This window comes from Salmo trutta, chromosome 26, assembly GCF_901001165.1.
Source record: "Salmo trutta chromosome 26, fSalTru1.1, whole genome shotgun sequence".
Taxonomy (NCBI): domain Eukaryota; kingdom Metazoa; phylum Chordata; class Actinopteri; order Salmoniformes; family Salmonidae; genus Salmo; species Salmo trutta.
Window position 1 is genome coordinate 39,873,209 of NC_042982.1, and position 13,101 is coordinate 39,886,309.

Genomic DNA, 13,101 nt, shown 5'->3' on the forward strand with positions numbered 1-13,101 from the left:
CGTGTCCTCCACACCTGATTCGGTTAAAAAGCTGAGGGATGTGTCTGGCGAAAGGAACCACTGATTCATACGGAGGTATGGTGGATCATGATAAAATGAGTTTTAACTGTTGGTGTACGTGTTTTACTTTGATTATATTTTGGGTTCTGATGGGGTATGACAGTTGTACTAAGAACATAAGTCATTCTACAAGAATCAATGGGTGCATAAGTCAAATGGATGTAGTGACTGATTTGCCCCTTTAAAATATGATTGGTTCAAAGTGTAGCCTAGATGGAAAAACTGAGAATAGCAAAAGGAAGTTTCCAGTCCTGACTTATTAGAAAATATGTAAATAGTTTGAGATGCAATGTACAGGCGTATAAAGACTGATTGGCAATCAATTTAGGTTTTCTTTCCTTCTAAGTTATCCATATTGGGCATTAAAATCAATTACAAAAAGACTTAGAAATCTATTTCAAATTACAAAAAATAAAATTAGCCAATGACGACAGCTAGTCTTACTGGGGTCCAACACATGAAAGAGATTACATAAGACTTTACAATTTACATTTAAAAAAACATGTCTTCTGTTACACGTCAGTACATACAAGTAGGCCATGGGGAGAGGTGTTTCTTTACTACTGTTTTTTTAAACCAGGTTTGCTGTACACTTGCACTAACCCAGGACTAAAGTCTAATTGCTCAACTGCTCAATTAAGTTCTGGTTCCATATGTTTTGAGAAGATATGCTAGACCGGAACAACCTTGAGGAGCTCCACCCTCTCTTGGCATGTCTATGGGCAGAATGTCCCCTTTTCAGAATTTTTGTTGTTGGCCGCACTACACACTGCTATATTGGTATGCTAATACAGGACTAGTAAAGGCCCATTCAATTGATTGGACATGGTTTTGGAAAGGCGCACACCTGTCTATATAGTGAAAGGCTTTTGACATTTTTATACACTGAAGAAAAATATTAACTTTACATTTTTACTGAGTTACCATTCATTTAAGGAAATCAGTCAATTGAAATAAATTCATTAGGCCCTAATCTATGGATTTCACATGACTGGGCAAGGGTGCAGCCATGGTTGGTCATAGGCTGGCATGGTTACACGTGGTCTGCGGTTGAGGCCAGTTGGAAGTACTGCCAAATTCTATAAAACGTTGGAGGCGGCTTATGGTAGAGTAATGGACATTCAATTCTCTGGCAACAGCTCTGGTCAGCATATCAATTGCACGCTCTCTCAAAACTTGAGACATTGTGGTGTTGTGTGACAAAACTGCACATTTTAGTGGCCTTTCATTATATAGACAGGTGTGTGCCTTTCCAAAACCATGTCCAATCAATTGAATTTATTACAGGTGGACTCCAAGTTGTAGAAACATCTCAAGGATTTTAAATGGAAACAGGATGCACCTGAGCTCAATTTGAGTCTCATAGCAAAGAGTGAATACTTATGTATATAAAGGTCTTTGTGTTTTATTTTTAATACATTTGCAAAAATGTCTAAACCTGTTTTTGCTTTGTCATTGTGTAACAAAAAAATAAATACAATTAATTTAATCCATTTTAGAATAAGGCTGTAATGTAACAAAATATAGAAAATGTCAAGAGGTCTGAACTTTCAGAAGGCACTGAGATTATATATATATATCATTTTTTTCATTCTGATTTTTCAGGGGGTGCTGCAGCACCCCTACTTCCTGTGGGTATGATTGCTGATGCTTTGTATTGGCCATTGAGAGACTGAAGTCATGGTTGGCCACACAGAGCCCCACAGTATGAGTTATAATACCCATAAAACCTAGCAGGGAAATGGTTCCAATCGTTTTTCCGCCATAGATTTTTCCCATGGTGGATTTTATAAACACTTTAAATAAGGGCTGTGTTTTGTGTAGGCTTACCCTGTCGTGACGTTTTGATAACTGTGTAAATCTCTCTGACCGCTAGGTTTTATGGGTATTATGACTCATACTGTGGTACTCTATTGGCTCTCCTCAGTAGGAGCAGTCCTCCATAGGAATAAATAGAATTCTACAGTATTTTAATTAAACGTTTCAAGGACAATTGCATGTATTTAAGTATTTTTTGTTTTAATGGGGACAGTAACATTCATCTCAAAAGTATACATCATTTTGTTTTATGTTTAGCTCACATAATATACATTCAAAGTATGCATTAAGGTGTCTGTAATAGAATAAACATGGCAAAAACTAATGTAGGCATTAATATAAATGCAATATTTTGGTGGGGGAGTGACAAGATGGAGGCATGGTGGCTTCAACATAGCGTCCCATATGTCATCCTGTGTGCAGTAAATCATTGATCACCACCTGTAGCCTACTTGCCTGCCACCCGGCGCCCAAGTCAAGAAAGTAACTTAAAGTCAAATGAATAATAGGCACTGGTAACACATCTTTAAGCTCCCGAGTGGCGCAGCGGTCTAAGGCACTGCATCTCAGTGCAAGAGGCGTCACTACAGTCCCTGGTTCGAATCCAGGCTGTATCACATCCGGCTGTGATTGGGAGTCCAATAGGGCGGTGATCATCCCGATTTGGACCATATAGATTAATGAGCCAAATCTCTTTTTCGCCCATTTTCATATTCAAAAAGATCCGCCTTCCTTGCAAATTATTCCTGAGTATTTGCACATTCAGATCGAAATTTTTGTTAATTAATATCATCACACCTTTTGAGTTCCTTTGTCCATGACAAACTATTTCACCACCCCGTTCCTTTTTCCACACAACTTCATCTAAGGATGTAGAGGGAGTTTCCTGTAAACAGTATATGTTATATTCCTTTTCTTTTAGCCATGTAAAGACTGATCTTATTTTTTTATAATCTGCTAAACTGTTACAATTATAACTGGCTATACTTATTTCACTCCTATCTACCTGTATGTGAGGTGTAGCAGGGTCAGGTCAGAGTAGGTATCATCATATCTACCTGTATGTGAGGTGTAGCAGGGTCAGGTCAGAGTAGGTATCATCATATCTACCTGTATGTGAGGTGTAGCAGGGTCAGGTCAGAGTAGGTATCATCATATCTACCTGTATGTGAGGTGTAGCAGGGTCAGGTCAGAGTAGGTATCATCATATCTACCTGTATGTGAGGTGTAGCAGGGTCAGGTCAGAGTAGGTATCATCATATCTACCTGTATGTGAGGTGTAGCTGGGTCAGGTCAGAGTAGGTATCATCATATCTACCTGTATGTGAGGTGTAGCAGGGTCAGGTCAGAGTAGGTATCATCATATCTACCTGTATGTGAGGTGTAGCAGGGTCAGGTCAGAGTAGGTATCATCATATCTACCTGTATGTGAGGTGTAGCAGGGTCAGGTCAGAGTAGGTATCATCATATCTACCTGTATGTGAGGTGTAGCAGGGTCAGGTCAGAGTAGGTATCATCATATCTACCTGTATGTGAGGTGTAGCAGGGTCAGGTCAGAGTAGGTATCACCATATCTACCTGTATGTGAGGTGTAGCTGGGTAATGTCAGAGTAGGTATCATCATATCTACCTGTATGTGAGGTGTAGCAGGGTCAGGTCAGAGTAGGTATCATCATATCTACCTGTATGTGAGGTGTAGCAGGGTCAGGTCAGAGTAGGTATCATCATATCTACCTGTATGTGAGGTGTAGCAGGGTCACGTCAGAGTAGGTATCATCATATCTACCTGTATGTGAGGTGTAGCAGGGTCAGGTCAGAGTAGGTATCATCATATCTACCTGTATGTGAGGTGTAGCAGGGTCAGGTCAGAGTAGGTATCATCATATCTACCTGTATGTGAGGTGTAGCAGGGTCAGGTCAGAGTAGGTATCATCATATCTACCTGTATGTGAGGTGTAGCAGGGTCAGGTCAGAGTAGGTATCATCATATCTACCTGTATGTGAGGTGTAGCAGGGTCAGGTCAGAGTAGGTATCATCATATCTACCTGTATGTGAGGTGTAGCAGGGTCAGGTCAGAGTAGGTATCATCATATCTACCTGTATGTGAGGTGTAGCAGGGTCAGGTCAGAGTAGGTATCATCATATCTACCTGTATGTGAGGTGTAGCAGGGTCAGGTCAGAGTAGGCATCATCATATCTACCTGTATGTGAGGTGTAGCATGGTCACGTCAGAGTAGGTATCATCATATCTACCTGTATGTGAGGTGTAGCAGGGTCAGGTCAGAGTAGGTATCATCATATCTACCTGTATGTGAGGTGTAGCAGGGTCAGGTCAGAGTAGGTATCATCATATCTACCTGTATGTGAGGTGTAGCAGGGTCAGGTCAGAGTAGGTATCATCATATCTACCTGTATGTGAGGTGTAGCAGGGTCAGGTCAGAGTAGGTATCATCATATCTACCTGTATGTGAGGTGTAGCAGGGTCAGGTCAGAGTAGGTATCATCATATCTACCTGTATGTGAGGTGTAGCAGGGTCAGGTCAGAGTAGGTATCACCATATCTACCTGTATGTGAGGTGTAGCAGGGTCAGGTCAGAGTAGGTATCATCATATCTACCTGTATGTGAGGTGTAGCAGGGTCAGGTCAGAGTAGGTATCATCATATCTACCTGTATGTGAGGTGTAGCAGGGTCAGGTCAGAGTAGGTATCATCATATCTACCTGTATGTGAGGTGTAGCAGGGTCAGGTCAGAGTAGGTATCATCATATCTACCTGTATGTGAGGTGTAGCAGGGTCAGGTCAGAGTAGGCATCATCATATCTACCTGTATGTGAGGTGTAGCAGGGTCACGTCAGAGTAGGTATCATCATATCTACCTGTATGTGAGGTGTAGCTGGGTCAGGTCAGAGTAGGCATCATCATATCTACCTGTATGTGAGGTGTAGCTGGGTCAGGTCAGAGTAGGCATCATCATATCTACCTGTATGTGAGGTGTAGCAGGGTCAGGTCAGAGTAGGTATCACCATATCTACCTGTATGTGAGGTGTAGCAGGGTCAGGTCAGAGTAGGTATCATCATATCTACCTGTATGTGAGGTGTAGCAGGGTCAGGTCAGAGTAGGTATCATCATATCTACCTGTATGTGAGGTGTAGCAGGGTCAGGTCAGAGTAGGCATCATCATATCTACCTGTATGTGAGGTGTAGCAGGGTCACGTCAGAGTAGGTATCATCATATCTACCTGTATGTGAGGTGTAGCAGGGTCAGGTCAGAGTAGGTATCATAAAGATTCTCCAGGGACGTCTGCCTCAACACAGCCCCTCAGGCACCTCTCTGACTGCCCTGGAAAGGGTTGTGTTGTCCCACTGCTGCCCTAGCCATTTCTTTCGCCAGCCTCAGAGCCTGGCCGTGGTCCAGTGTGCAGTTGAAGGCCATTTCCCAGAATTCCTCGTAGGGGTTGTGTTTAGCAGGTGATGCTGGAGACTGGGGATCTCAGTACGTTTCAGGCCGAATCCCAGAGTACCACCCAGCACTGAACTCACCTGGACTCAGAAAACCCCACATCATCACACTAACAACACCCAACAAATCAGGGAACACTGCTTTGAATATAAAATGGTCACTCTGCTGACTAATTCTATGGTACCTGTGACCCCAGGTTGAACCCTAACCCCTAGTTGACCCCTCACCCCAGGCTGGTTGAGTGCGAAGGTGACCCAGGCCTTGCTGGCGATCCAGGTGCGTTTGGTGACATTGTGTTGGACCAGCTCCTGGATCAGAGGGCTCAGGTCCACTTCAGAGGAGAACATCACAATGATCTTACCTGTCGACGACTCCACAATACACTGGATGTCCTCTGGAGAGCTCACCTGCACAGGAGGTTCCAACACTTTATTAACTTGTTTATGGTGCAAGCAAGCTGTATTAACTTGTTTATGGTGCAAGCAAGCTGTATTAACTTGTTTATGGTGCAAGCAAACTATTAACTTGTTTATGTTGCAAGCAAACTGTATTAACTTGTTTATGGTGCAAGCAAACTGTATTAACTTGTTTATGGTGCAAGCAAACTATTAACTTGTTTATGTTGCAAGCAAGCTGTATTAACTTGTTTATGTTGCAAGCAAACTGTATTAACTTGTTTATGGTGCAAGCAAACTGTATTAACTTGTTTATGGTGCAAGCAAACTATTAACTCTTTTATGTTGCAAGCAAACTGTATTAACTTGTTTATGGTGCAAGCAAACTGTATTAACTTGTTTATGGTACAAGCAAACTGTATTAACTTGTTTATGGTGCAAGCAAACTGTATTAACTTGTTTATGGTACAAGCAAACTGTATTAACTTGTTTATGGTACAAGCAAACTGTATTAACTTGTTTATGTTGCAAGCAAACTGTATTAACTTGTTTATGGTGCAAGCAAACTGTATTAACTTGTTTATGGTGCAAGCAAACTATTAACTCGTTTATGTTGCAAGCAAACTGTATTAACTTTGTTTATGGTGCAAGCAAACTGTATTAACTTGTTTATGGTACAAGCAAACTGTATTAACTTCTTTATGGTGCAAGCAAACTATTAACTTGTTTATGTTGCAAGCAAACTGTATTAACTTGTTTATGGTGCAAGCAAACTGTATTAACTTGTTTATGGTGCAAGCAAACTATTAACTCTTTTATGTTGCAAGCAAACTGTATTAACTTGTTTATGGTGCAAGCAAACTGTATTAACTTGTTTTTGGTACAAGCAAACTGATGGAGAGAAATAGAGGAAAAGAGAGAGAGAAGCAGACAGAGAAATACAGAAAGAGAGAGACATACTGTGGAGAGACAGAGACATTGAGAGGCGTGTTGTCATGGAAACCGGTCACCTTGGGCAGGGTCTCAGAGAAGGAGATGCAGACCTCAACCTCATCCACCTGTTCCTTGAAGGCCTTGATGCCATACTTCCCATAGTCGTCGTCCGCGGCGATGGTTCCCACCCAGGCTCAGCTGAAGTGCAGCACCAGGCGGGTCATTGACTGGTAGACGGCGTTAGGAATTGTCATCAAAGGGTGGGGAACTGAAACTTACTTTCCAACACAGAGCAGGACAACGAGGAACTCACCTAGAGACAAGGACAGAGGGAAGAGAGCAAAGGAGAGGGGGAAGAGAGAGAGGAGATAGCGGAAGAGAGCAGAGGAGAAGGGGAGGAGAGAGAGCAGAGGAGAGGAGAGAAGAGGGAGAGGGAAGAGGAGAGAGCGGAAGAGAGCAGAGAAGGGGAGGAGAGAGAGCAGAGGAGAGAGAGCAGAGGAGAGGAGAGAAGAGGAGAGAGGGAAGGAGAGGAAAAAGCCCACTAGATTAGGCCACACTGCACCTAAGTAGGTAGATATAGGAGCTGTAGTGAAGAGGAGAGTATATGTATTAATGAGGGTATGTAGATGGACAGAGATACCTGGGGGAAATAGTTGAGTCCCAGTATATGGGCGCTGGCGATGGGCAGGTCTAACCCCCCCCCCCCCCCCCAACCCCCACCAGAGCGGCCACAGCGTTAGTTTGGCTCGGCCTTGTCCTGCCCTGTCAGGTAGGTGAGGGTGCCCTCCACAGCCTTGGAGATGGTGACGCAGGAGTCATAGATGACATAGCCCAGGTCTGTATCAGGGAGAAGGTCTGTCTGCTTGTTGATCTCATCAATGGCGAAGAGCATCGTCTGAGTCTCGAGGAACGTCCGGAAGTTAAACCTGGATGAGAAGTGATGATGATGATGTTGGTAAATAGTAGTAGTAGTAGTAGAAGTAATAGTAGTAATGGTAATAGTAGTAATAGTAATAGTAGTAGTAGTAAAATCCTGACATTACTTTTAAGTAATCTCGAGTAGTAGCTGCAATGCATAACATTGCATTAAACTGCCACTTGAGGGCGACAAAGATCAATATGTACCTTCTCAGATGAGCCAAATCATCATCGCTTAGTTCATTGGTTAATATAAGAGGAGGACAGGTCCAAGGGGCTGAAGGGATGGATGATTGTTGAGTCACAGATTGGATGAGGGAGCAGGACCTTGACAGAAGGAGGCGACTCAGTAGAGAAGCATTTCCATAATATTCTGTTTCTAAATTGTATTCAAATAATATTTGAAAACACAATAGGGCTAATTTATTATAATAACGTTTTAAAAATCCCACATTGACAACTTCATTCTCTCCATTTCTCTAGTTTCACTACCTTGAACTCCTGAGTAATATAATGTAATTGCATCCCAAAACATTAATTTTACTCACCCCTCGCATCCCAGGGATACCGGCACCGGGGAGGTGTTCGTATCGGCTGAGGCGATGGTGAACGGGAAACATCCCTCCCACAACCACCTTTTTCTTCTCCACGTTTTTCTACCCGCTCAGGTTATGCTTGGCCTTCAGTTTACAGATGGACTCGCCGAGATGGACGCGTAAAAGTGGAGAAAAGCATTTAATCTACACAATAACCGTTTAAAAAAATAAAATAATCCAGTAACATCCATGATGTGAATGTCTGGTATAAAGTGTTCACAATGATAGACTCTGAAGGAACAGCATCCACAACATGTACATTCGCCAAATCTCAGGGGATGAAATTAGCCATGTTGCACAAAACAGCCTCCTCACAGAGACGTGAGATAAACAGGACCGTTAAGGTTTATAGATTATGGAAACTATTGACTATAATAAATTAAATAAATTGACATTTCGTTTAATTTGTATAATAAAAATAATAACTAAGAATTGAGCAGAGTATAAACCTAGGCTATATGCACCGTAGTGTTTTAATATATTTTGTGCGTATTGCATTACTTTAAAATAGCCTATAGGGTTTAGAATTTTAGGGCTTGAAATCAAAATGATAGTTTTAAATGAAGGAGACAATGACAGTAGAATAGTAAATAACGTTGTGTGAGGTGCGATGCGCAATGAGCTGGTAAATTACAAATACATATAGTAAATTCCCTGGCATGTGAATGTCGGTCTGTATTCATGTTAATGACATAGCACAAAGCGCCACAAGGCTACGATTTAATTGGCAATAGCATGTGGCGACGCGGATGAGCGCTCATGGGACATTGGCTTTAATGCTCAATAATAAACCTCGGATACTGTAATTGTTTATTCCGAAGCATCCTCTGGGTCTTTCGCTGTTGTGAGTCTGAGCTTGTCGACACTTGTCTTTCAATCATCCGGGAGAGAAACACCTGAGCCCCCGCGGTGGAGACGCCCACGGGACAGGATCGCTGGCGGTGCTCGGTTTGCACAAACAGGTGGCTTCACGTGTTGACTACTGAAAGTAAATTAACCCAAATGTATAACTTCTTGTAATGAAACGTACACCATTACAATCCATATTTCATGAAATAGGCTTATATAAGCAGGGCATATTTTTCTGTCTTGAAAATGTATCTTCATAAGCAACATTCAAACCAATAGTCTCCAAGCGGTGTCCTGGAGAGCTGCAGGGGGTGTTAGGCCTCTCTGTAAGTCTAGACTATCACATCTACTATCCTAACCCCCTGGTGAGTCGGCTATAACGATGTAGACCGATGAGTCAATGGAAATTGAACTCTCATGACCTCCCCTAAGGCACGTAAAAAGGTTCTACAGTCACTCGTGATGAGCAGTGGCGTATATGGAGGCCAAGGGAAGCAATGCTTCCTCCCCCCAAAAAATGACCAACCCAAAAATAAACCCTGAAGAAGGCAGGTGATGACGAAACGTTGGTGAATGCCCAGTAGATTGCTTGGAGTTTATGTTGAGTGTGTGACTGTTTTTATTTTTGAGTTGCAAACCAACAAAACATAAAATCATTTATTTTGTTTCTGTGTTTCATAACTTTCCTTAAAATGTACATGTCTAGTTAAATAAAAATAAATACAAGTCATTCAAGAGCAAATTCTTATTTACAATGACGGACTACACCGGCCAAACCCGGACAACGCTGGGCCGATTGGGAGTCCCATAGGGCGGCGTACAATCACGGCCGGATGTGATTCAGCCTCACAGGAGAAAGCATCCGAGCGAGCGAAACAGCGCCCCTCTGTCTCTCTACGTCAATCAATCAATCAATCAATCGAATGTATTTATGAAGCCCTTACATCAACTGATGTCACAAAGTGCTGTACAGAAACCCAGCCTAAAACAACAAACAGCAAGCAATGCATGTGTAGAAGCACGTGTATGCCATCTATCTGATGCTGTCTGGTCCAAACGAGTATGACATTGTTGCCGCCTGTAGCATTTAAGGCAAGGGAAGCCAGCGAGCATCTGGCCTCCCTTGACAAAAAAAAGTAAACAAAATTTGCCAAACAGCGTTGAGCTAAACTGAGCGAGCTAAACTGTGAATGGTCCTGGCGCACCAAAAAAAACATGTCAAGGGAAGCCAATTTGGATTTGCCGTCACTCCTATCAAATCCCAATGAGCGCATACGTCATTGACAGAAAAACCTGATTTGTTGCATCTCGTTGTGTTGTTGTCCTCCGGTGGCTAGCAAGTTAGCTAAAATTGTCCCTTTACTAAATTAGCCATGGATGTAGGTAGGGATTTGGACTTGTGGTTTTACTTAGTTCTCCATACTGGCCAATGATTATAACGGCGATTTTGATCCAATCATTAATTCCTACATTGTTGTGCCCCTGGCCTGAGAAGAAGGAAGTTCAATATGTACGGTAGCTAGATGTAGAAGGCTAATGTTAACTAGCTAACGTTGACCATGAATGGAAGTTAGGCTAGCGAGTAATCATTTTAGCCAGGTAGCCTAGGACAACAAAGTGTGTACTGTATGACAGAGTGAGAGACTATTTCATCAATATGAAAGAGAGGAAGGCATTGGTGTTTCTTTACAAGTAGAGTGAGTCAATATGTTTTCTACTTGCATGCACACACACACACACACACACACACACACACAGAACCATGGACAGCCACATATTTAGCTTACGTTGATTGGACTAAATTGTTTTTGGTATCTTTTGTCACTGTATGAGACCAAGCAGAGGTTATTTGATGTTGAAATGGTGCTGGAATAGTGGAGGCAGCTCCTGTTTTCTTTGTGACTTGTGGTATCTCTCTGTGGTTCTAAATCAATAGTTGTTCAGTGGTCCGAAAATGTCAGAAACATTAACTTCCTTGACCATGCTGTAGGTCATGTCACTGTCTGTTACTGTACATGCAATATGCTTTGTGGACTTCACTGGACAGAGGTTGGTCTCCGGTTTTCTGATAAAACAAAGGTGTTGTTGAATTTAATCTTTCACCGTTTTATTTGAAATAAAAAAACTGAAATATCACATTTACATAAGTATTCAGACCCTTTACCCAGTACTTTGTCGAAGCACCTTTGGCAGCAATTATAGCCTGGAGCCGTCTTGGTTATGATGCTACAAGCTTGGCACAACTGTATTTGGGGAGTTTCTCCCATTCTTCTCTGCAGATCCTCTCAAGGTCTGTCAGGTTGGAAGGGCAGCGTTGCTGCACAGCTATTTTCAGGTCTCTCCAGAGATGTTCAATTGGTTTTGAGTCCGGGCTCAGGCTGGGCCACTCAAGGACATTCAGAGACTTGTCCCGAAGCCACTCCTGCGTTGTCTTGGCTGAGTGATTTGGGTTGTCCTGTTGGAAGGAACCTTCACCCCAGTATGAGGTTCGGAGCACTCAGAGCAGGTTTTCATCAAGGATCTCTCTGTACATTGCTTCATTCATCTTTCCCTCAATCCTGACTAGTTTCCCAGTTCCTGCCGCTGAAAAACATCCCCACAGCATGATGCTGCCACCACCATGCTTCACCGTAGGGATGGTGCCCGGTTTCCTCCAGACGTGACGCTTCACATTCATGCCACAGAGTTCAATCTTGGTTTCATCAGACCAGAGAATCTTGTTTCTCATTGTCTGAGAGTCCTTTAGGTGCCTTTTGGCAAACTCCAAGCGGGCTGTCATGTGCCTTTTACTAAGGAGTGACTTCTGTCTGGCCATTCTACCATAAATGCCTGATTGGTGGAGTGCTGCAGAGATGGTTGTCCTTCTGAAAGGTTCTCCCATCTCCACAGAGGAACTTTAGAGCTCTGTCAGAGTGACGATTGGGTTCTTGGTCACCTCCCTGACGAAGGCCCTTATCTGCCAATTGCTCAGTTTGGCCGTCCGGCCAGCTTTCGGAAGAGTCTTGGTGGTTCCTAACTTCTTCCATTTAAGAATGATGGAGGCCACTGTGTTCTTGTGGACCTTCAATGCTGCAGAAATGTTTTGGTACCCCCTTTCCCAGATCTGTGCCTCGACACAATCCTGTCTCAGAGCTCTACGGATAATTCCTTCAACCTCATGGCTTGTTTTATGTTCTGATATACACTGTCAACTGTGGGACATTACATAGACCGGTGTGTGCCTTTCCAAATCATATCAATTGAATTTACCACAGATGGACTCCAATCAAATTGTAGAAACATCTCAAGGATGATCAATAGAAACAGGATGCACCTGAGCTCAATTTCAAATCTCATAGCAAAGGATCTGAATACTTATGTAAATAAGGTATCAGGTTTATCTGTAATAAATTTGTAAACATTCCCCCCCAAAAAAACTTGTTTTCACTTTGTCATTATGGGATGTTGTGTGTAGACTGCTGACAATTTTTTATTTATTTAATCAATTTTAGAATAAGACTAACATAACAAAATGAGGAAAAAGTCAAGGGATCTGAATACTTTCCAAAGGCACTGTATATACAAAAGTATGTGGACACTCCTTCAAATTAGTGGATTCGGCTATTTCAGGTGTATAAAATCGAGCACACAGCCATGCAATCTCTATAGAAAATATTCGTAGTAGAATAGCCTTACTGATGAGCTCAGTGACTCAACATAGTAACGTCATAAGAAGCCACCTTTCCAACGAGTCAGTTCCTCAAATTTCTGCCCTGTAAGAGCTGCCCCAGTCAACTCTTAAGTGCTGTTATTGTGATGTGGAAACCTCTAGGAGTAACAATGGCTCAGCTGTAAAGTGGTAGGCCACACAAGCTCACAGAACAGGACCAGAACAGGACCCCATCATCGGATGGGGCCACAGTGTCTTCTGATCCCTCCTGTCTCAGCCTCCAGTATTTATGCTGCAGTAGTTTATGTGTCGGGGGGCTAGGGTCAGTCTGTTACATCTGGAGTATTTCTCTTGTCTTATCCGGTGTCCTGTGTGAATTTAAATATGCTCTCTCTAATTCTCTCTTTCTTTCTCTCTCTC

The 13,101-nt window shown here is 42.6% G+C and overlaps 1 pseudogene; it reads right to left on the bottom strand.

Annotated features, from left to right (window-relative positions):
* Positions 1 to 5,200: 5,200 nt before the first annotated feature.
* Positions 5,201 to 7,561, bottom strand: LOC115163911 (extracellular calcium-sensing receptor-like; annotated as a pseudogene).
* Positions 7,562 to 13,101: the final 5,540 nt, after the last annotated feature.